At 43.2% G+C, this 23,983-nt stretch overlaps 1 protein-coding gene and 1 long non-coding RNA gene across 10 annotated transcripts in view; one reads left to right on the top strand and one right to left on the bottom strand.

Moving 5' to 3' along the window:
• Positions 1-23,983, bottom strand: part of PBX3 (PBX homeobox 3) — a 97,598-nt gene that overhangs the window by 70,717 nt on the left and 2,898 nt on the right. The window lies entirely within an intron of this gene.
• Positions 21,692-23,731, top strand: LOC112530000. 2 transcript variants are annotated; one of them, XR_005840399.2, is made up of 3 exons: positions 21,692-21,801; positions 22,346-22,452; positions 23,313-23,731. It is a non-coding gene; the product is annotated as an uncharacterized LOC112530000 (long non-coding RNA). The 2 variants fall into 2 exon arrangements; XR_005840400.2 differs by lacking the exon at positions 21,692-21,801 and adding an exon at positions 22,156-22,254.

The following is a 23,983-nucleotide window of genomic DNA, read 5'->3' as shown; positions in this document are numbered from 1 at the left end:
AATTACAACAGTTGTTCACAGCTCATATCCATTATTTTCAAGGCACAAAGCCAGGACTCTCAACTGAGAGATGCTCCTCACCATCAAATCAAGCAAAACAATCTGCAACCAAACTCCAAGACTTGTGCAGTTCACTGCGAATGTAAACAAGCTGGACTGGAAAACGTAAGCTTAAATTTGCCTCTTTTCCAGGGAGAATACAGTTCAGTGAAGGAAAGAATGCAAGAGCTTGCAGAGACCCAAATCTCTGCTTCCTCTCTGATAACTCAAATCTTTCTGCTATGTCTCCCCATTGTACCACCCTGCTCCAGTCATCACCATAAATAGCACTCACAGGCTGAAGGAACAGTATATTCTTTTATTTAGAACATAAGGAAAGAAGGAGCAGGAGACAGGAAGATGTAATTACAATATTTCAGATTAGTGGGATGAGCAGAACCAAAGCAGAGACAACAAAGGAAAGAAGGTTCTTATTCAGACAGCCAGAAAACAAGTAAGGAAATAGCACTGAAAAAAAAGAAAAAAAGAAAGAAAGAAAAAGAAAAAAGGCAAAATGAAATAAATCTTCTCTCTGCTATTCTCAAGTACCAGGCTCAAGAAGGAAAGTGCAAAAAAACACAAGGTCGATGGCTAACAGAAGACGCATCATCCTTATCTCTGGCTTCCTAGGTGTTCCTGCTGCAAGGACTAACTCATATTTAAACGAATAAAGCAAAAACTAATGCAACACTGCATAATAATACACAACAGCCTCAACAATAACCACACACATTTGCATACGAAAATCAGTCAAGATTCATGCTCCTTGGTGTCCTGGGAACCTCAGTGCCGTGTTTATCATGGGATCATAGAATCACAGAACAACAGAACCAGCAAGGCTGGAAAGGACCTCCGAGATCACACAGTCCAATCAACCATCTACCACCAACATTCCCCGCTAAACCAAGTCCCTCAGTACCACGTCTCCACCACGCATACTTCTGATAGGGTCCCATTAACTTCATTATGTAAGTCTGAAGATTTCAATAATAAAAAAAATCAGAATTGCATTACTGTTGCATCACAGCTAAATTTAAACTATTTTGCATACCTACAGAATAGCGCGAGGACACAGAAATTTAAATGGGAGATAAATAGAGGTTTAAATGAAAGGACTGCAACGGTAACACTAAGCTACGTATGGCCTTTGGTTGGAGGGCACATTACACATCTAATGTCCCAGTCCCTCCTTTTGGAAGAAGAAATCCTTTCTGATGCCAGCACATAAGAATACAGTGAATTTACCCAGTGCTTTTATAAAGCAATGACCGCTCCAAATGGAGCTGACAGTAACAACCCCCTGAAACACAGAGCTCCACAGCGCCACCGCCACGGCCGTGTGCTGTTCCCTGGATCCTTTCCCTTTTGGTAACCTCAAATATTCATTTGAGACTCCTTCAGAGTATTCAGCAATTTGTGGGCCTAACTTCACGCTACCTGCAGTTTTCTTATCAGCTACAAACTTAAGATAGAAAAGCTCTATTAACCCTTCAATTGTGGTACAGGGATGGTGTATTTGATATGAAAATCAGGGCCTCCTTTGTACTGGGACTGGGTATGACAGGAGTGACTGAGAATCATTTGAGCTTTTAACCATGACTGTAACTAAAGAATTCAAGTTAGTTCCCAAGAGGCTCTGACAACCACACCCTCACAACAAATATTCTGGATGTGAAAAGAAGCAACACCACAGACAGAAAATGTATTGTCTCCTCCAGCAGGAAGAACATGACCTAAAATATATACGTTGACCTCAGCCCCCCCAACTGAAGGGATAAAAACCTCAGTGACTGAAAATAGAGCATTTATTGACAGTATTTGAGTATGGATACTCAGTGACACAAATGACCTTTTCTTCCTTCAACAATCTTTTTGAAGCAAAATTTGCAGTGAAAGTCTCTTACTTAAGGAATATATGTGCTTATGTCAAATACATCAGGCCAGGGACTGATACTTTATTAGGCTTAGAAGTCACTGGGGCTAGGCACAGAAAATAAAATGGCAAAGGGAATACAGTGGTTATTTATTAACTTTATCCCCAGAAGCCTTGTTATATTCCCAGATCACAATCCTATTGGCATGAGAGGCTGTTGAGATGGAAATCTCTTAACAGCTGCCGCTCTAGCTTTGGAGCTCGCACTCCCCTCCAGAGCTGAGTGATGAGGTGGCTTTAATGCTCACTGGAGGTACAGAATTTAATGCACACTATAAAAAAATCATGTACTGCCCTAAAAAAAAAAAAAAAAGCTCAAAACACTGCAACACCCCTTTTTCATTCGACTGCTTCAAGAGCAAAGTTTGCACCTAAGCTCCCTGCTTTCCCTGACCAGTGCTGCTGAGCTGGGAGCGCCCTGCCAGGCCTGAGCTGGGAGCAGCCGAGTGGCTGCCAGCCTCGCTGACCTCCTGGAGAACGTGGGGGACTGCTTCCAGGCTTAGGCGGGACTTCAGCACACCCCTGCTCCCGCTGCCCTGCGGTGCTGGGCGCATTTCAGCCACCACGTGCATGCATGGCTCTGGGAAGCCCAAACGCAGCGCCAGAACAGAACACTGCTTACAGAGGATGCAAAGAAAAACCACAGACACTATCCAAAATAACAAGGAAAGAAGCCACAGGCACTCACAAAGGAAGGAGATAAACTGATTTCAAGAACAAAGCCACAAAATCTGTGTTGCCATGCATGCTGTTTGATGTTGACTATTGTTACAGAAGTGAAAGGAATTTTGGATTTATGTCATTGAAGAGGAAGGATGAAGAACCTCCAAGATGCCTACAAGTGCAGACATCTTTCTAAAATAAATACCTAAAAATAATTCTGACTGACCCTGGGCACCAGCCTACTGGCCTTTGGAGGTTGGGTTTTTTTAAGGTTGTTGACTCTGGCTTGCAAAGGAGAAGTTCACCGGGAGGAATGCTGGAAATGAGTCTTACAATTACTTGCAAACATACTCACAATCTTCTAAAACTCCACCCAGCAGAGCTGCCATCGGTGTAGTTCATAATCCTAGATTTGAACAGCTTTTCTGACTGCAAGCTGTCTGGGTAATTGCTAAGCTGTCTGAGAATTACTACTGAACTCTGTCCTTTTTTATCTCACTGACTGACTACTATTTGTTATTAGTCCAAGTAATAATAATATATTAATGCACACGCTTAATATACAGAAGTATATGTTTGTACTGAAACTGCACTGCACTCTGCACTCTTAAGTGTAGGAAAGTACTGTGAGCAGCGCGAACAGTCACATCGAAAACCAGCTATCAGCTTCCCAAAGGCCACACAACACCGTACACTCAGTATTTAGCAATTCCTACAGACAAAATGCTCTGCACCGACAGACAGTGCTGGAACATCCAACTTTCCCAGCTCTAAGCAGGAATCCCCACACTGCACCATGCATCCTCTGGACTCCATGGAAACTCCACACTCATTTTCCTCTTAAAAGAGACCCTCCTACCCCAAAGTCCTGATAGTTAACATTTTCCCCAGGAAATGCACTCCCTGCATCCTTTCTTGTTTTTGAAGCAGAGTGCTAATTTTCTGCTTCCATATACAAAGAATAATGCGTATTTATGTTCTGAAGCGATAAACCCCACAGAAGCCCAATCTGAGGGAGGAGGAATGCTTCCTTCAGGCACAGTACAGTGATAGCAAAAGTCTACCCTGACAGATCTGGTGTCTCAGTTGTATGTACCTTCTATTAAGAAAAACATTTACAGGAGTTTCTATAATATTCATCATTGCAACCATCATATACAATCATTACAACACTGTCACTTGACAGTGGTTCCCAACTGATCCAACATGCGTGCATAACGTTTAGAAGTTGAAACAACTTGTTTACTTTTCAAATGAAGCTGTGAAATTCAACTTAAGAAAACAAAGCTTTTTTGTTGACCCCTCTATAAAAAGAGAGGAATGCCCCGACCAGCGGGGTTAAGGACCCTTCTGCAGAGGAGCACAGCTGACAGCGCCCATCCTCGGCAACCTGCGGGCTGCCATTGCAGCACCGACTGTCGGGGGAGCAGAGCTACAGCGGGGCAGCGGTTGATGCGTTTGATTTCATAACAGCAAAGCATTAATAAATAACTAAAAATATTTTTCTTTCCTTCTATTTTCCTTCTGTATTTTATGACATTTTATGAAGGGGACAAATGTATTTTTCTTTCATGGAAATCATGGTCTTCTCTTTTCTCATGTTGTAGCATTCTTCCTTGTCACCAAGAGTCATGATTTTGTCAACCACGAAGAACCAGTATTCAGAATCATTTGGTAATTGGAACCATTGCATCTTTCACAAAAAGTATTTTAGACCTTATATTTGTGAAGAAAATTCTCATACAAAAATAGCAGAAACTTATTTTTGGAAGTTTCATATGTGAAATTCTAGGCCATGTAAGACACAAAGCTTTTACTGACTGCTGCTGTGATGGCTACTCTGAGGTAGCTGTGAAAAGTCCTCATTCTGAGGCGTTGATCCTTTGTCAGTATTGTCTCCATGCAGAACTGCCATGCTCTCAAAGTGGTGCCCCCAGCAGCCAACCGCTCTATGGAAGAGCAGGCAGTGCTCAGTGCGATCTACACACCTCAGAGTACCTTGGCCAAGCTCTCACTTTCCATGTCTCAGAACACTCTGGATGCAATCAGAACAGTGAAAAAGAAAACAGTGCAAAACATGCAGGTTGGGGCTGCCTCAGAGTTGTCGACGCCCACAGAGAGCAGAGAGGCAGCTGTGGCTGCTGTACCACCAGCACTGCCGCGGCCACCAGCATGCCCTGCAGACATACAGCTCAGGAGCCACGCGGCTACAGTGCTGAGCTGCGGAGCTCCTCAAGACCAGCGACAAGCCTGAACGTTGGGATTCCACGCGACGGGGCCGGCGGTCAGCAAGCAGCAGACAGGCAGAGGCACCCTGCGCCCGGCACAGCGCGGACACACCGCCACACACAGCAGCCCTGGGATTTAAACAGCACACACTGCATCCAGCTATTTTCAAGACTCCTTTCACTGTAGAAGCAATGCAACACATGCTCTTGTATGTAAATAATGCTTCAAAACAATCACATAATAATTATTCAGTCCAAACAGAACAACAAACACTAATTAAACTAAATAGGAAACAGTGCAGTGAAGAAAAGCATGCAAAAGGCCTCGTGCCATTAGTAGTGACTGCAACCTAAAATAAATCCTCTGCGTAGGAAGGTGCTGTGTAAGGACCTCCACCTAACTTGTTGTTCTGTTATTTGCACAGTTTTAATAGGATTTTTCTATTAATCTGTGACAAACCATGAAATTTTATATTTTCACCATGACCAAGCCATGAAATCTGCCAACTTTGTCCATGATTTACACTGGGTCATAGTTATAAGGTCTGTTATGCTTTTTAACTAAATAACTACTGAAGCCTCCCCTTTGGACAGAATGAAGAATTTGCCTGTAATTAAAGCAGGAATTGTTAACTGCTGGCAGTAAAAGTTTACAGCACTGTTTGACAGCCGTGCAGATAAGCCAGTAAAACCCTGGGATGCCATGTCTACCTGTGCTTCCCACACATCCGAACAATAGGGTTATATCCTTCAGCATCACGAAATCAATCTCAGATTAGGTAATGAAATATGCACCAGCCTTTTCCCAGAACCTCTGACAAATCACACACAATCCTAAATCTTCATAAATCACGATTAAAGACAAGTATATCATCACCAACGCATATATCTTCCCATGCCTGACCCAGAGACTAATGAGAAAAGGCCCAGACTATCTCATCTGATTAATTAATTCAAAATGTCTGCTGTTATTCAAATGTGAGGCTGGTATTATTTGAATAACACTTGACAGCAGTGCCTGAAGATATCATTTCTGATTTGTGAAGCTGCTGCTGCATAACTGATGATAGTTTATGAAAATGTTCCATCGAAGCTGCGTTTCTTGGCACAACTGTGAAAGATTTTCTGGAGAGAAGGTTTTTTTTGTCAGGAGTTGATGTTGCTAACATTGTCAAATATTTCCAAAACCTGTAACATCTTGGAAGCCCTTTTTTCCTGAGCTCTCGCTCGAGTTTTAGTTCAGGATTAAATATCTCAGTACATGTACCTGTGGCAAAGCAGAAGGGCAGGGCTCGGCCACCTCCGTGCCGTTTGCTTCCAGCCGTACAGGAGCTGCTGCAGCACAGTCCCTGCAGCCACGCTCAGCTGACGGCTGTCCTGGCCACAGCCACGGCCACGGCCACGCTGCCCCAGCCGCAGGCAGTGCCCTGCAGACCCGGCGGGCACCACGAGCAGGGGCCACGCGCTTTTTGTTCTTTAAGGCACTCCCATCTCTTCTTTTTTTCCCAGACTGTCATTACACTGAGAATCAGGAAGCAGCCCACAAAGGCATACTGCCTACTTTGTCTGAATAGCTACAGAGGCACGAATGAACGTCAGCCATTTCCTGGGGCTAGCTGGAGAAACCAGGGCGGTGACCCCAGCGTGCCAACACAAGAGAAAGCCCCGCTGCGTCCGGCTGCATGGGCTCAGTGCACGGGGCACTGGAGATGAGCGGAGCCTCTCCCACGCACCAAGAAATGCCTGAGAACAGCCCGGCTTCCTGCCTGAAAGCCCAGTCCTCTGCCTCAGATCACAGCTCTGACAAGTCCTATCTTAATGAAAATGATTTTGTTACCTGGAGAATATGGTCCAAACAAAACTTACAGCAAAGACTTCAGTATTTATTTTCTGAGGTATTGATATCTGAAATGTGCTAAGACACCGTCCCAGCATACGAAGGAAAGAAACTGGGTTAATGTAAACCACAAAACCACAAGTGCACAGGGATGGTGCACAGGCTGCAATCTCCAGATGTGCCAGAGCCAGATCCAGGCTCGGGAGGAGCCGAGCACTTCCCAGCACATCAGCAGCTCACAGCTCAGCAGCAGGAAGGGCTGCTCAGTGCTGCTCAGCCCCTCACTACACAGCACTGACATCAAGAGCTGCAGAGCAGCATTCTGCAGGTCGTGGGACCTTCACAGGCTCTGTATTAGCAGTGAAATAAATTACAACTCTGTACCAACAGGGATCTTGATTTTAAAATCTTTTTCCAAGAGATAATCGAGATCACTATCTTATTCTAAATGCATCACACAGCCAAATACCTACAACTCATTGCAATCAATTTTTTTATTAGTTGAATATGAAATGTGATGCCACGCTCAGAACACTTTTAAACTGTGCTATTCTGAAGCTGTGTAGCCATAAGCACTGAAACAGAGGATGTAAAATGTATGGTCTAAAACGAATATAAATCAATCATTATGACAGAAGTAGCACTTATTTGAGAGTCAGAAGTGAACAAAATATTCTGTGTCAGCAAAACGTCTCCTGTCAAAACCTGCTCTTTAAAATTTCACTACAATGTGCTGAGACAAATGTCCTTTGCAGCTCTGTGTAGGGAAGCATGTTCTAAGTCTCCATAATTCAAACCTCCCATGTTTTCAGACAAAAATGCAAGCTGGGAATGGCTGTGCGTTCCTGCAATACAGTGAGCGTTGTGCCTCCATCTGCAGCGCTGCAATGGGTGAGCACTGTGCCTCCAGCCATGGCAGTGCTGGTGTGCAGGGAGGACGCGCCCACAGCTCCATCTGTGTGTGCATTCCTCAGAGTCAACGTTGAGCTTGGGAAGAAATCATCAAAACGAAGTGGTACGTCTCTGCACAATCACTGAGGACTCAGGTACGTATCCATCTACAGTCTCTTGATCTGCACTGCAGATGAACTCATCTGCAACCAGTGGGTCCGTGGGACACGCCAGCGGTGCTCTGAGCCTCGGGTGCTCCACACGCACAGCTGTGGCCTCGCTGGGCCGGTGCCAGCAGCACAGCTCCAGAGTCGCACACCCCGGGCTGCCCGGTGCTGCTGCCCCAGGCGCTGCTCGCAGAGCCCCACGCTCAGGGCAGACCCCGGACGCACAGCGCGTGCTCCTCATCGATCCCAGCTCCAGCCTCAACCCAGAGTCACCCCCCTTCAGCTCCCTCACAAGAACCTTCGATCCCCTCTCTCTGTGCTTTTTTTCAGTAAACCATTTACCTTTGATTACATTACAAATGTCTGAGCCCAGTTAAATCTTACAGCTAAGCTATCTGGGCTAGCATCTTCTCTTTTTTCCTCCCCTTTATCCTTCCCAAACACAAGTTCCCTAAGAGATCTGCATTATGTCACTTTTCAGCGTATAAAATAAAGGGCGTGCAACTAAATCAGATCACAATTCTTCCTTACTTGGGATGACAGCAAAAGCTGAACACTTCTAAAGTGGTTACTCGGTTTGCCAGGCTGCCACTATCTTGAGATACATAAAACACCAAATTTAAGACTTCAGAAGGTAAATGACTCAGATTTATGTCGCTGTACTCGTGACAAAGCAACCTTTTCCATTTTGAAAATACTGGGGAAAATATACATCGGTCTTCTGAGCATGTCTCACATTTCTAGGACAGTGCAAATGTACAAAGGCTTTATGTTTACCCTATCAAAAGAAAAGGCTTTTTTTTTTCAATTATATTTTAAACTGCGTGTAATCTGCCACTGTGCCTAAAAATGCAGTGTGAAAGGGCTGGGATCCATTGTAATTTCTGGTAAAAAAACAAACCCAAAAAACCAGGAGAGGACAAGAGCAAAGCAATGGCTGTTGGAAACAACCTCTTCCAGCTCCAGGTCCTATTTTTGCAACTGGATGTATTAAAAAAGACTGTTTTGAAAATTAAAAATGCATAAAACACGAAATCAGCGTTTACTTCCTGCAAAATATTTTTCTTCAGAGAGTTTTTCCAAAAGATGATAAACCCCTCATGTTGTGCCTTAAGCCATCACGTGCTTCTATCCTGTAGCAAAATAAGAATCAGCTACCAGGCTGACAATGCCGAGAACCATGACAAAATGGATTATTAATGAGAAACTGATCTCCAGAACTCTATTAATTTATGCCTTCCTGTCGGACCCCAAAGATGTATCAGCCTTCTCACTCAAAGAAAAAAAAAATGCCAACATTGTACGTTGTTTTAAAGTTCTGCTTAGATGAAGAATTCATTATCCAAAGCACTGTTGTGTTATTTCAGACTTCTCGTGGAATAAAGACTCTTTATCAAATAGGGTAGAAAGCCACTGACAAGCGTGAGGATCTCGCAAAATACATTTACATCAAAACCTCAATGAGGATCCTTGGAGTTTTAACCCTTCTTCCCATTTCTTGGCAATACTCTTTCCTTGCCTCATTCTGACCTGTCAGCACTTTGAAAATGAAGACCATGAAATTCCATCTGTAAAAACCTGAGAAACACTAACCCGACAGAGAGCTTTTAAAATTCTCAATTACACTAATTATTCCATTGCAAATTAAAATGATCTAACGTGCAAATGGCAGAAATCAGATCTCTTTGTTAAGCACAAACAGCAAAAAAGTGTCCTTCTAAGCCTGTATGAAAAAAAATCTATCTAATCTGTGCTTACAATAATATTTATGAAATAAAAAACAGAGAGGAAAAATTGCTGTAATGTACTCTGGGTGACCTCTGCTTTCCAGAGAGAATGAAAACAGCCTTTTGCTTTTCAGTCCCCATCAAAGTGGAGTTAAAGGAGGGACAGCATTCCCTTGCTCGCTGCCATTAATCATTGCTTTCTTCGAGCAAGTGCGTATTAATTTCTGTCATCCCAAACATCATCGAGTATTGTTACAGCACCGTTCACTCCTCATTCACCACCAGTTGTTACCAGTTTCCCTACGCTGAGCAGAGACAGGGTGAATCGTGTGGATTTCAGTGTTAGAGGCCTTTATCCCTGGGGTGCTGACACCAATTAAGCCATTTCAAGAAGAAATGAGAACAGGCGCAACCCTTCTCTGTAACAAGAGCTTGCACCTAGCATTGGCAGGTTGCCATTCGCCGCTGCCTCGCACCACACAAACACGCTGCCACCTCCCCTGGAATCACACAGCGCTCACATCTCTGCGCCGTACCCCGGCACGTTGCTTCAGATCCTCAGTGCAAAACTCAGTGCAGGGGATTTTGCCGTCGCTTTCAAATCAGCATCCCAAGATACAGAAAGGCTCTGGGACAGAACAAGACTCAAACACTAACAAACAGTTCTCCCAGCACAATATTTTTAGTCAATTAACATTACCGTTAGGAAGAGACAGCTGAAACAGTGCGACGAGAATGAGCCGCTGCTCTTCAGCTTAATTCAAGCATCGACACACACAGGACAAGCGACGACAATTCCACCACTGCCATCTAACAGATACCCTAAACATGAAAATGCACGGAATCTTCCAGAACTACAGGATCACTCAGTAGGCATCCCCGCACTGCTGGCACGGCAGCAGCCTGTCTGGGCGCCGGCAGGAATTACAAATAGCACCCTTCAAAAAAAGTTACCTCAAATCCTCAAGATCAACACGCTTAATGAGTTTAATTAATACCATTTGTACATTGCTAAAGTGTGTGTAAAGATTTATCAAACTCTCTGGCACTACTGTTGATTTTTTCTGACCGCTTTAGATCCAATCCTTCTCCTTGTTTTAGACATTTACATCTGCTTTTAAGTTTTTATGGTTGCCTGTTGGCAGGCAGCAAAGTGGAGCTGTCGATGCTGCTGCAGAATAATGCAAGGTTTGTTATGAATTAAATATTAGAAACCTTAACACAGCGGCCAATAAGAATTATTTGCCTTATTAAAGCAGCAGAAGACGCTGATTAAATTTTCATTGCATTGCAGTCTTTTTCCCATTTCTGCTTTCAATTCATCATTCTAATGTATGAAAGGCTTGCCGAATAATGGCATGGGGACTTAATTTCTGGAATGCAAATATGGCAAAGAAAATACCATAAATACCCTCCCAGAAAACATTAAACAGTCAGTTCTAATTAAGTGAATACTAACTAAGTAAATATTCTCTTAAAGGAAAAAAAAAAATAATTCAAGATTTTCCAATTCCAGGAAGGAAAGCACTAGAAATACAGGCACACAGAAATTATATGGAGCTTTGATGATCTGAATTTCACAAGAGGAAGATAAGCGTGTTTAACTGATTGAGTTTTCAGACACCCATAGAAATTTTTGTATTATTAGTAAATATCAGAAAACACAATCCTGCTTTGATTAACTAAGATTTGCATTTCTTAGGTACTGTAAGCAAACAGCCATATATGAATGACCTGGAGTAAGAACTCTAAGTCAGGTGATCCATATGCGTTAGTTCTACAAAGCAAAACATTTTAACACTCCCCAGTTTACTGGTGTGGCATCCTCTGAAAACAAAATTCCTCTAGAAGTAAAAATAAAGTTCCTTCTAATTCCAAAAAAAAAAAAAAAAGTGAAAGGTATCTGGAAATGAGGTGCAGCCGGAACATCAGCCAGCAACTTCAAATCTGTACTACAGGCAACTGCAGGTATATTTGGGAAACACAGTCAAACAAAATCTTGTAACCACGCGTCCTGTGCTGAAGGTTGTTCATGTTCCTGCCTTCATGTGCATCAGAAAGAAAATGAACTTCAAGTATCCATTTCCCCTAGAGAAAATCTCTTCCCTGAAACTCTGCAACTAATGAAATGGGGATCTATAAATAGCAGCATCATTACCATGAGAGCACTTGCTTTGTACCAGGCTCTGCATCTGACCCTCTTCACACTAACATCTAGTAGACTTCAGTGCAATTCCTCTACAGGATGATCGATATTAGGACAGTTAAAATGTGACGTACATTTAAACTGCAGAGTATATTTACTCACCAAGCTTGCTAAAATGTAAGAACATACAATGCTACCTTGTTCTGCCTTTCTCTGCTCACACTTACTAAGGAGTTTCTTATTGTCTTAAATGAGACGAGTGCAGCTCCATAACTTCCCTCTGATGTTATAGAGACATGCATTGTGACAAGACAAAAGCCATAATATACCTGAAATGTTCCCTGCTGAAATCTCTCGATGAACCTCATTAAGATGGTTACTCCATTGCAAACATTGCCTACTGACGCTCTGCCGCAGTAAACTCCTCCTTAAACTGTTGAATACAGTAAGTGAGCATTTAATCAGTAAACATAGTGATTTGGAAACAGGCTTCACTTCTGCTCAAAAACAGGATTTACCAATTGCGATAGATCATTTCAGAAAGTTAACCAATAATTAATCTCACTGTAGGTTGTAAATTAACTGTAGCACAAGACAATGCATTTCAGGAATGTGGAGGAAACAGAGAACTATTTATTTGGTGTCTGCGGAGTATTCCGTGGCTGCATAAAATGTGTTGATACTGAGATGTTTATGCTGCCCTTCATTAGAGGTAAATATTCAGTTACATTTGCATCTCCCACATACAAAGGGCTCAATTGTTCTGCTAATTTCCTATCTCTTAAAATAAATATGATGAAATGTTTCAGTGGGTGGATGAGTTTAAAGGCTTTTATTCTCTGTGACAAAATTATTGATGACAACATATCATAAATGGCACTTACTCCATATACACATGTCACAAGAAAATGTAAAATATTAGAACAGTTATGCATGCAGGAACATTTACCTTTAAAATGAAAATATAACATCCCCATTTTAAAAACCATGCGGTTAAATCGGGAGAATACATATAGAGAAAAAAGAGGACATGAAATTTCACACATGCTTAAACTGATTTTCTCCCAGCTTAAACGTACTGCATGTGTCCTAGGATTTCAGTGACTACTGAAGCCACAAAACACCCAGCCCACTGACACAGCACACTGGTGAACAGCAGAGAAACGGGACGGCCAAGCAGAGCTCCCAGGCGTGCTGACCGACCTCCCTGTAGCTCAAAGGAACCTGTCTGGGGGCAGCTCTTTCTCTATTTGTTATCAACCTTTAACTTATTTAATATAAAAATAGCATAGAAATATGCACCTTCTATCAAAATCAGCACAGAAAGTGAAATGTATTTAAAACATAGTAGGATGGGAAATGGTGTTCATGTGACTCAACGAACTGTACTTCTGCTGGAATACATTATTATCTCTTACAGGCAGTAATGCTAGAGAAACGTTCTGCACACATTGCCAGTGTGAAGATCTTCATGTTACAATCATTTTTTCATCATCCAGACGCACCTCTGAGAGCCTAAAAAGGGATTATTGCAAATATCACGGGTTTTTGTATTTTAATATGATTAATATTACAAGACACACAAAGATGTTTGAAAGCAAGGATTTAAGAGAAAGAAGCTGAGTAAGCAAAGCCTGGGAAACATAACCAACGTCAGAGTAAAACATTGGGCAGCAAAGGCTGCAGTTTAGGGAAAGTGAGGCTCAGCAAAGGTGTGAGGAGAGGGAGACAGGGAGCGGCCTTTCCACATACACCCATACCAAAATAAGAAGAAAGTATCCGCAGGATCTGCTGGTCCACGAGAGCAGGGAAACTTGCAGGCCTGTCTGCAGAGAGCAGCAGGACGGCAGCAGGCACACAAGGCACGAGCAGCGGCACGGAGCAGGCAGGCAATGGCGGGGCTGCGGCTTGTGCTCCGAGCGCCGATCGAGCAGAGCAGCTCAGCGGCACTTGACAACAGCAGTGCTCCCACAATTGTAACCCTCAAATCCAATCAATCGTTGCTCTTTGCATTTCAAGCAGCTCCTGGCTGCCACTGCCTGAAGATAACTATTTTACCACCTCTGTCATGCCTAATTAACAAGTCAGATGTACAATTTAGAAATTTTGCAATTAACCTGCTAAAATATTGCTGGAGGATGCTAATTGTTATGCCAGTTGCCATAAAAGCTCATTTGCATAACTTATGTGTGAAAAACAATTATGAGCGGCGTTCACAGACGCGGTCCACAAACTGCTCCTAGCTACGGATGAGAGGGCCACAAAAACACTTAATTCATTGCCCACAAAATTATGTTCCCCCTTTTCTTAAACAGCATCTGTTTTGTGAAGCTATATTCATAGAAAATCCCCAAATCAACAATTAGAAGCATATGTAAATGTGCGATTACAGTTCTTTTTCTTTCACTGACAAGCTCCCATCCACATGCGGTGCGGGTGGCAATGCCGGGCCCTGGGCTTCGGCCTCACACCCAGCCCCACGCCCAGCTCCAGTCCCACGCCCAGTCCCATGCCCCACACTCAGTCCCCTCTTCAGCCCCAGAGCCCCACCTAGCCCCATGCCCAGCCCCATACCCAGCTGTGGGAGGCCACGGGCAGAGAGGACGCGCTGCCCTCAGGTCTGCACAACAGCATCTCTGGGAGCCACTTTAGCAACAAAGCAGCTAAAGTCAATTGTTTCTTCAGCAAATAGGCTTCTGTTCTTCAGTATATATTTACTGAGGCATTTAGGGCAGATTTTTACCATTTCATTGGAGTCTGTAGAACATGGTTGTCGTACAAATATTTACATTAGTGCCAACCACAGCCTTACTGCGGTTCCTGGAGAGAATAATGTCCCTAGTCCTGTCACCCCATCCTGGAGGCCTGAGCCCGGTTCTCGCTGCTCTCACTGCCCTCACATGCACAACCAGAAGCTGATCCCATAGGACAGCAGTGGCCGACGCACGCTCTTTTCACCCAGCCCAACCATGCCATGGTTTAGACCAGAAAAACAAATGCCTTTTTTTTTTTTTTTTTTTTTTTTTTTGCTTCATGGGGAAGACAGGCCAAGGACTGACTGTTCTTTCAAGTTTCTCTTTAAGCAGGCAGTTTGCTCAGCCAGTGCTCATAGTTCATTAAATATTACTAAACAAAATTTTTAAAAAAACCCAACTAATTTAAAGCCCTACAAAACACAGCAGGGCTCAGCAGCGGTGACATCACCGCATCAATGCTGCTCGTTCCCTTCCAAAATATTAGGGATTTAAAAGTTACATAACAATCACGGTGATTAAACAGCAGCTGTTATGATAATCAGTCAGTAAAAGGAAATTGATTTGTTAAGCGCTAGCAACTACAATATTATTAGACTCTCAGTATATTGAAAGGAAGAAATATTTCTTTCATTGAACACAAAATGCCATAAATTTAGGTAAACCAAAATTAGTTCATGTAATACACTGACATCCAAGAATTTATGTATACAGAGACTATCATTTAATTTTCAGACATTCAATTTCTATACTTGGTCACAGTCAGAAGGTCAAGAACCAACAAGTCAATAAGTTCCCAAGCTCCGTATCGATGTCGCACCGCTGCCCTACCAGGCGGAGCGCAGCTCACACGTCTGCCCCGCAGCACAGCTCTGCCCACACCCGGCCCACGGCCTCACAACAGCGCGGGAAATACGAGGGAGCAGAAGTGATGGCTCCCACTCTATTTGAATAACAAGTAAAAACCTAAAAATACCTCCACTGCATGCTATTACCAACTGTATCCCCAGGTTTTATAGCGACAGGACTGTGCTGTAAGTTCTGAGAAAACCTCAGCATAAAGCCCCATAAACCCAACCACTCCTGCAGTGTATCACCTTATCTAGCGCACAACCATTTCCACACCTTTTCATGTTAGTACAACTTGTTCAAATATGGTAATAAATACACCCTTCAAGTCAAACAAGAATCACTGCACTACTGACAGTGACTCGCTCTTAGTAGTGGCAGTGAACCACGCCACCAGATCTCGCGTAAAGGCAACAAGCAAACATTTTGGTGGTGTGAACTACAAACGTTTGCTAAAAGCACACTTCCTTCTTTAATCGACAAATGCACTGAAGGTGCGCTTCGAACTCCCCTTCCAGCAGGTAACCGCATCCGCAAAGTTATCGCTAAAGAACAGCGACCTCCATCCACAGCGAGCAACCGGTCTGTGCCGCACAAAGCCACCGCGGACAGAGCAGCCCGATAGCCTTTTGCCAAGGTCCTGCCCTGAATTACAAGAGCAAACATCGCTAATTAAGGCAAAGAAAAGCAGAGTCTGAGGAAAGCCACATCTGCTCACCTGCAGCAGGTAGGCCTCGCTTAGACTCACTGTGATTTGACTAAAGAGAGTACTGTAAACCGTTCTAATAGATTATTTCTTACATTGCAATTTTAATTATACTCAATATTTTATAAAATTTTCATCACACAACACCAACTTAACACAATCTCACAGAAATTTCTGGTAGGTAAAATTCCCAATACTACAGATAGGAAAAGTGAGGCAAAAAAAGGTAACATTTGAGATGCTTTCCTCCACTTAAAAAAATTAAAAAAATAAAAGCATGCTCTGTGGGTTCAGGCACTGTCCTTCCCAGCAGCACGCGGCTCACCAGCACACGGCTGGCACCACAGGCCCCTGTGCCTGCAGGTCGTGCCTCGTGTGCTTCAGCATATGAACTTCCCAACAGTGATCAACTTCAGCTGCTGGGACCAGGAAGGCCATGTGTGCAAGGGCCTTCACACAGAGCCCTGGCGTTATTTCTTACCCCTTTTCCTCTGTTTTTAACTTCTGAGGCTCACCATGAGCACTGTCCAGCACGCCTGCACTACTCCCCTGCTGGACTCTGTGACAACGATCTGTGTAGGAGATGGGCACACGGGCACAGCCACTCTGCAAGCACTCAGCAATGACCAGCGGAGGCTTTGTTTGGTTCCGTGCAGTTTTATTTTTTGGTAAGTTTATGTTCCATTTCCAGAATTACTTCTCAGACATTTTTAAACAGTATTATAGAAAGCAAACTAACCACAAAACTGCAGTAAAGCAGCTCCGAGGCTGAATAAAACACGCACACACACACAAAAGGAAAACATGAACTAAATCAGAAACTCTCACCGCTGAGCCATCCTGGAGTGCCCTGATACTGCGGAGGTCTCAGCGCAGTGATCGTACCTACCATATCTGCTCTAATAAATAGGTTCAATGAGTTGAGTTAAGGGCAGAGTTTAACTATTAACTCAAAATTTCCTCGCCGTTATGGCTGTAAGTCAATCCCTTAATGTTACTTTAACACAGTTTCTGGCAGTTGAATAAAATCTATGGTCAATATTACAACCCCTTCCTTCCTCAATGAAGGAAAATATACGCATGATTTACATAAGCAATCCTGGGAAATCCTGTAAGGGAGTGGGGCAGTGAATGCTCCAGGCCTGGCTGCCCAGGAACCCACACTGACCGCTTCACTTCAGCCACCCGGGCCCTCCTTACCCAAACCCCAAGAGCAGCAGAACCGGCAGAAATACCCCCACGCAAGCGCAGCTTTCAGCGCAGTAACAGCTAGGAGGCAACAAGGTTATAAAACAGAGCTGTAAGATATATCTAAAATAATACCACAAAAATCAGATGACACAAAGAATTCTAATACTTTCCTTTTGTTAAGATACAGTAACTGAGAATACAATGAAATTCTTCATGTTCAGTATCTCCCATTAGATCAATTAATATTCAGAGAAAGCCTTTAACATGAAGTTTAAATAATCATAGAAGGAGAAAAAGAACCACCAATGTTCTAGAAGCTTCTCTAGACCTTTCAATCAATTTTATTTATATGCAAAACCAAGAGAAACTCAGAAAAAACAAAGCTCCTCCTGATGCTAAAGCTCTCAATTTACTGACAGGCAAATGGCTTCATGCTGCCACTTAATCTCATTTCTTGCATAATGCCCTCTAATTAGCATATCAAAGTGAATTAATACTTCTAGGGCATTAGCAATGGGAAAATCTGCTCCAGGCTTCACAATAGCAGTTAAGCAAGAGCCAAGAAATCCTCAAAAACACCACAAACCACTTTGCATTGCAAAACTGTTCAATTTATTTATCCTCTCTCTCTAAACACTTTTACCGCACACTGTTTTACTACTGTTCACCAAACAAAATGATAATTGCCAAAGTTACCAGCATCTGTAATGCCTGTTTAGAATCTTAATTTAGATTGTATGCTTCGAGATCTCAAGATGCTTTCGTCTTTATCATACACAACGGGACGTACTGAAAAATTGTTGCTCAGATAAAAAATACATACAATCAGGATAATATCCTTAAATTCCATTTCCACTTGCAATAAATAATTAAAAACTAAATAACATATGAAAAAGCCACCTGCTGGACAATGAGGAATAAGAGATTAGCTGTAAATGTTGATGCATGACTTGAGCATAGCAAAAGGTTTTGACCTGTAAACACACACAAACCCACCCCCCCTTCCAAGTGATTGATCTGCAGGACGCGTGATATCCAGCGACTCGTACAGACTGATGCGAGTCGGAGCGACCGCGCAACGTGCGCCGAGCCCACCGCTTACAAAGGGATTGCACGGGAAAGGTCTAAAATAGTATTAAACTAAAATAAGCGCATAATGATTTTTGCTTTGTGTTCTCATGCAAAACAAGGCCTTTTTACCCAATTCCTGAAGCAATAATATGTTATAGCCTCTACCACATCAGCCCATTTTTTCTTTAAAGAATATTTTCAGAATCTGATTTCTGTCATGGTTGTTTTGTGTGCAAAATATAAAGCACATTTTATAAACACAGACTAAAGAGAAAACCCTGACAGCCCATCACGCGGAGAGCCGCGGCACTGAGCCGGGAAGGCAGCGCAGCGCCAGGCAGGCCAGCAACAAAGAGCAGCAGCAACACCGGGGTCAGCGCAGCTTCCTGCAACCCTGTCTGCAACACGAAAGCAAAAATGAAGCATGAGAGTAACAAAATAAATAATGATAGATATTTATCCAGTACTTGGGGCCTCTCTACAGAACGTGCATTATTGAAAAATATATACCATTCAAGCAGCAGGCTTCATTTCCCTCCATATTTAATTCCCTGTTTACTTCCACTGCAAAGACAGCATTATGGAAGAGCTCTAACGTCCAGCTGAGAAGCACAATTCATCCGTTTGGCTGATGAACTACTCTAACTTTATAAAAGCATGAACTATAAGAGCTGACAGAAACTTTAATAATTTATATTAAATATTGATGTGAATTATTTACTCCATTCATACTTAAAGACATGAATTGCCTACCAGAGAAAAGCAAATGTGACAAAAGGTCAACATGATGGTGAAAAAAGGCAGGCTGTGTCAGGCATGTGTTATCTGAACCACGCTGATCACCTTGATAAGCGAATAGCATTAAACATGACTGCTGAGAAAACAAACAAAGCATTCTTCTCAGGGTGTCAATTTGTGGCACACAAACAGCTCCATCCAGTTCTACCAACCACACCAGAAAAGGAAAACTCCACTGAGCTCTGCACTCACTTTGACTCTGTAGTACACAGCCTTAGGATTCATTCTTATTATTCATACAAATATACATCAAACCCTTATATGCATGATGTGCAAGGAATTCCAAAGCAGTCTTAAAACTGAGAGCAGATACAAACCGGACTCTCTTTCTCTGCTACATAATTATTAATATAGCCTTCCTATGTATTTAAATATTGCATTACATTTGTAACAATTTAGTGCATCTAATTCCGCTTATATTTGTCTACAGTAGACTGCAAGTATCATTATATTAATGTTTCACACAAATCAATATTTAAATTGAAAAAAGACAGCGTAATATCCGTATCATACAACTTTTTCATTGAAAGCAGTAGGAATAGAGTTTGATAAATGTGTTAAATCCTGCAAAAAGGGGCTCTTTTGCATTCACTGCATGCTATTATTATAATTTATCTCTCGATGCAAAAATTCCTTAACTTACAACAAGCACCTTAAAAGAAACCGCACGGTAACTCACAGAATTTACTATTTTAGATAAGCAAGCAAATGTGTCAAATTCAAAAATAAAATGAAGGACTTTAAAAATAGCTATAAAATAAAATGAATCCCTGCACCTACTTAAATTAGTATTGACAAGTATGTCCACATTTATCCTTTACAGAGGGCAAAAAAAAAAAAAAAAGATCTGGAAGTAGAGATCCTGGTCATCAACATGAAGATTGTTATTGAAATGCAGCAAGGAGCACTACCAGTGCTGTGCTCTGAAGGCATGCTGTAGGTACAGGTTCTGCTAGACAAAGTATCCCAATTTTTTCTAATGAAAATGATCACCACGGCCGCCTGCAGAGGAAGCGTCCTGTTAGAAATTCACCAAAGGCAGAACTGTGATTGTGAACACGTTTGAACCAGATGACCAAATGACACACAGGATATTTATCCAATTTGTTTTTTTCCAGAAGGACATTAATGAAGAAAAGCAATGCCTTTGCCATAAGGACAGTGTAACCAATCCAATATTCTACCGCATGTCTTCATTTGTAATACATTTGCTGACAATTAAAAAAAATACCATTCAGAAGTAGAACCGACGATTCAAGGAAAAATTTAGGACAGGAAGCATGAGAAAGGAAACAAAAGCTAAACAATTACGCTGAATAAAAATGTATGCACATAAACACACAGTGATTATTTCCTTATGCAGTCAGCGTACATCAGAAATAGGTATTCAGCATCTTGAAAATAACACCAGGACTGCACATCAGTATTTTAAATAGCTAAACTGAGAAACAATAAGAGCACAGTTGGTGTTTAGGAAATGGCTAAGATACATACGTACACATACATGTACATGTGTGCTGTCAGTGCCATTTCACTGCTTCGTTTGAATCCTCTAACGTTCAGATAGGATTGTTAGGATTGCATATTATTATAAATTATTGCAAGTTAGTTGCACTAAATAATAATTTACCAACATTGAAAAGCTGAAATTTATGTAACACAGAGAACAATACCACGATACAATTAAAAAAAAAAAAAAAGTGAGAAAAGGGGTTAATATCTTCAAATTTTTGTAGGAGAAGAGGCAAAAAGCAAGTTCTTCCCAGCGAGTCACCTATCAGGCAGCTCACAGATGGTGCAGCATATTGACAAGGGGTGTTTCTGAAAGACTTGGGCCATTTTCATCAATAACGAGCTCTGCAGCACGTAAGGGCACGATACAGACCTTTAATCTTCGGAACAGCACTGTATGGCAGTTTGCAGTTAAAGCAACAAAAATATTTTGGCTTACGTGAAGAACAGCAAGAAATGTACCTCGTGGTTAATTTCACTATTTGTCTGGTCTATTTTTTTTTTTCATTCCTTAAAACAAAATTCTGTACAAGAGAAGAACATTTTTAATGAACATTTTCTTCCTCTCTCCTTAGACATAAAAAATAGTTCAAGCAGCCCAACCAGCCGAGCAGGCCTTTTCTCCCCCTGCGGACACCTCCTGCAGTCGAGAAGTTCATTAAGTTTTATGATCTTCCCAAGTCAGTCCTGCTTATAAGCCTCACAAAGGCCACAAATCTGGCAAACCATCATGTATGCCATTAGGCTTTACTAGTAAATGAATGCTATTTAGGGTTTGCGGTGACAGTAAATTAGGGTTTGGTTGGCAGCTATCATTGTTTTTGTTGGACTTACGCAAATAAATAAATAAATAAATGTATCCATGAATGCATATCTGCATTCAGACATTTTTATAAATGCATGCTCCTACCCATAGAAAAGATTTTTGAAGACAAAAAAAAAGCATCTATCAACACAGTCATAGACGTACTCCTATGTCATCCCACTGGGAAATAATTGCAATTCCCTAACTGTTTTAAGATTGTAAGAATTAATACATTTTCATTTCTGTCTCCATGAGAATAACCAGTACCTCAGGTACAGCAATGTGCTAACGGAGGACTAGTCAGACCACAGGTCCAAAGGATTCTTTGTGCACAAACAGGAGAGATTTAAAAAAGCAAAGGCGCAGCTCAGTTCTGGATTCGTGCTGGTGGGCGCCGCAGACAGACGGACACTCAGGAATGCAACAGATGTGCTGCGCGCCCCGAGTGCGGCGCGAGGGCTTCTGAGTGGCACCTCGCAGAGCAGGTAAAGCACAGCAGCCGGAGCCCGCAGGCCCCCGGCCGCCTGTCTTCATGTGTACCACAGGGGCTTCAGTAGAACCTTGGGCAACATTTTTCCTTAAACTAATTAAAGAAACGAATGGCACTTAGTTTCTTTATGAAAACCATGCTACCTTGTGGTTGCCTCTAAGAATGCACGTTTCAATTAGTACCTGCAAAGCTTTTAAGTGTATTATGCAGAACTTTCTTAAATGTTAAAATGTTAAAAAAGAAACGTCAGGCTAAATTCGGCGAGCACGGTGATTTGCTTTGTACGTGGAAATACCTCACAGGAAAAAAAAAACGACCGCTAACCCTAAGTGCACAGCAAAAAGGCTTCAGATGTGATGCATCCATTAACTCATGCTGGGACGTGACGGCGCTGCTCGACCTAAGCTGGGGATTCCTCCACTTATTGTCTCACTGCCGCCCTCACAAAGTACTTGCTGACTGTACTGAACATTACTAAAACATAAAGAAGGACATAATTCAACATAAATATGACTTAAATATTGCATTCCTTATTTCAGAGCAGACACGACTGCGATTGCACGCTGTGCACCAGCTGCAGGCTCCCTTCTCACCCCTCAGAAGGGAGCGACGAAGCCATCGCACGGATCCTACTGCCAGCACCAAGGTAAACTTCAGTTCTGATGAAAAAGCATTGAATCCCAGAGCACAGTCCAATTCGGGTCCCTGGACCGTGACACAAAGCAGACAATGAGGGGAGGGGGAGCCCAGCTTTAACCGCCTCTCAGATTGTTTGTCCTTACAGTTCTGAACTGTTTGAGCTGTTCCCTATGAAAACAGTTTACAGGAGATATGCCAGGATTTGTGCTCTCCCTCTCAGTGCTGCAGCACGCTGACCAGAGCCATGCCGATACCGGAGCTCCAGGAGCCCTGGATGCACATCCCCAGGATCCAGCTCCTGTCTGCCACCACCCGCACCCCAGGCACACGCTGCTAGGGCTGGCAGGCACCCTCCTTTCCCCAGGGGGTCCCCCCCTTTCTCCGTGGTCCTCGGCTGTTCTACCAGAGGCAACTTGCAAACTTGGCTGGGCTGCCTGGAGCACAAAGGCTGGATCTCAACTCGCACATTGTCACTGAAATTCTCAATAACGTTTCAAATCTCAGAATCTTCTCAGGTTCCCTCTTACTTCTGCATGAATAGCTGCCCCAGCAAACACTTGCTGCCAGTAGCAACCCCCAGACAGCCTGGGGTGTTCCGGGGCCACCCCTGCCAGGGGCTGGCTGTGCTCCCCAAGTCCCCCACACGCACAGGGCCGCAGGACCCCAGGACCCGCGCCTGCTCTGCCTCAGCACAAGCAGGGGCTGCTGCCGGCTCTGCTGCATGGGCACAAAGTTCAGGACAGGAAAACAAACAGGAGCCGTGGACGAAGGGGCACCGTGCAGGCGGGGGGGAGGCAGAGGGGATCGCTCTCCTCATCCGAGGTAATGTCACGCAGTGTAAGGCTGAATCAATCTTAATATTCGCAGCGCAGCCAATATCCAGCCCTCAGCCATCAGCAGAGCTGAAGTGGGACCAGGCAGCACAGGAGCCCGTGCGCACCGCACACCAAATGCACCGAGAGCCGCGCACCGGGCATCTCAGCCGAGCTCTCCTGCGTGCACGCGGTGGCTGCTTCCCTCCGTAACCCCATTTTTCAGTTTGCAACTAGGAGGGCTGCGGTGGAGCACCAAACAGAGCTAAAAAGCAAACCAGTGCACGTGTTCCTTTTTAAGGCCAGATTAGGGAAAAAAAAAAAAAAAAAAAGGAAAGAAAAAAAAAAGGTTCTTTTCTCATAATGCAAGACATGATATTTTTCAAAACTGTCTTCTTTAAAACAGAAATTTCTCTGTAAATTCAGCGATGTAAGAAATTTGCAAAAAATCCCTTAAAACGCCTTCAAGAAAAACGCGGCATTCAGTTCCGTCTCATTAATGTAGCACAGAAAAAAAAAAATTTTTGTTGTGCACCGAATATAATTTCAGTATTTAAAACACCACCGCCCGCGAGCTGCCAGCGCGGAGCTGCTCTGCACGCGCGGCCGCATCCGTCACTTCGGCACTGCCCGTCCCTCCCGAGCACTTCCCGTGCGGCGCTGCCGGCGCTGTGCGCGGCGGATCCGGGGCCGGGCCGGGCGCTGCCGGGGGCCGCTGCGCGCCGG

The sequence above is a fragment of the Gallus gallus genome, chromosome 17 (genome assembly GCF_016699485.2).
Source record: "Gallus gallus isolate bGalGal1 chromosome 17, bGalGal1.mat.broiler.GRCg7b, whole genome shotgun sequence".
Lineage (NCBI taxonomy): Eukaryota > Metazoa > Chordata > Aves > Galliformes > Phasianidae > Gallus > Gallus gallus.
This window is presented reverse-complemented; position numbering and strand designations above follow the sequence as displayed.